This window comes from Hippocampus comes, unplaced genomic scaffold (assembly GCF_001891065.2).
Source record: "Hippocampus comes isolate QL1 unplaced genomic scaffold, H_comes_QL1_v1.1 scaffold71, whole genome shotgun sequence".
Classification (NCBI taxonomy): Eukaryota; Metazoa; Chordata; class Actinopteri; order Syngnathiformes; family Syngnathidae; genus Hippocampus; species Hippocampus comes.
This window is the reverse complement of record NW_017805932.1, coordinates 775,543-777,090: the sequence shown is the minus strand read 5'-3', so window position 1 is coordinate 777,090 and position 1,548 is coordinate 775,543.

The window sequence follows — 1,548 nt, the reverse complement described above, 5'->3', positions numbered from 1 at the left end:
TATATGTATATGTATATATACATACACACACACATATACATGCAGTGGGGCAAATAAGTATTTAGTCAACCACCAATTGTGCAAGTTCTCCTACTTGAAGAGATCAGAGAGGCCTGTAATTGTCAACATGGGTAAAGCTCGACCATGAGAGACAGAATGTGGGGAAAAAAAACTCAGAAAATTACATTGTTTGATTTTTAAAGAATTTATTTGCAAATCATGGTGGAAAATAAGTATTTGGTCAATACCAGAAGTTCATCTCAATACTTTATGTACCCTTTGTTGGCAATAACGGAGGCCAAACGTTTTCTGTAACTCTTCACAAGCTTTTCACACACTGTTGCTGGTATTTTGGCCCATTCCTCCATGCAGATCTCCTCGAGAGCAGTGATGTTTTGGGGCTGTCGTTGGGCAACACGGACTTTCAACTCCCTCCACAGATTTTCTATGGGATTGAGATCTGGAGACTGGCAAGGCCACTCCAGGACCTTGAAATGCTTCTTACGAAGCCACTCCTTTGTTGCCCTGGCTGTGTGTTTGGGATCATTGTCATGCTGAAAGACCCAGCCACGTCTCATCTTCAATGCCCTTGCTGATGGAAGGAGATTTTCACTCAAAATCTCTCGATACATGACCCCATTCATTCTTTCCTTTACACAGATCAGTCATCCTGGTCCCTTTGCAGAAAAACAGCCCCAAAGCATGATGTTTCCACCCCCATGCTTCACAGTGGGTATGGTGTTCTTCGGATGCAATTCAGTATTCTTTCTCCTCCAAACATGAGAACCTGTGTTTTGACCAAAAAGTTCTATTTTGGTTTCATCTGACCAAAACACATTCTCCCAGTCCTTTTCTGGAGCATCCAAATGCTCTCTCGCGAACCGCAGACGAGCCTGGACGTGTACTGGCTTCAGCAGGGGGACACGTCTGGCAGTGCAGGATTTGAGTCCCTGGCGGCGCATTGTGTTACTGATTGTAGCCTTTGTTACTGTGGTCCCAGCTCTCTGTAGGTCATTCACTAGGTCCCCCCCGTGTGGTTCTGGGATTTTAGCTCACTGTTCTTGTTCTCATTTTGACGCCACGGGGTGAGATCTCGCATGGAGCCCCAGATCGAGGGAGATTATCAGTGGTCTTGTATGTCTTCCATTTTCTAATAATTGCTCCCACAGTTGATTTATTTACACCAAGCATTTTACCTATTGCAGATTCAGTCTTCCCAGCCTGGTGCAGGTCTACAATTTTGTCTCTTCGACAGCTCTTTGGTCTTGGCCATAGTGGAGTTTGGAGTGTGACTGACTGAGGTTGTAGACAGGTGTCTTTTATACCAATAAAACAGTTAAAACAGGCGCCATTAATACAGGTACGAGTGGTTAGACCTCATTAGAAGAAGTTAGACCTCTTTGACAGCCAGAAATCTTGCTTCTTTCTAGCTGACCAAATACTTATTTTCCACTCTAATTTGCAAATAAATTCTTTAAAAATCAATGTAATTTTCTGAGTTTTTTTCCTTCCCACATTCTGTCTCTCATGGTTGAGCTTTACCCATGT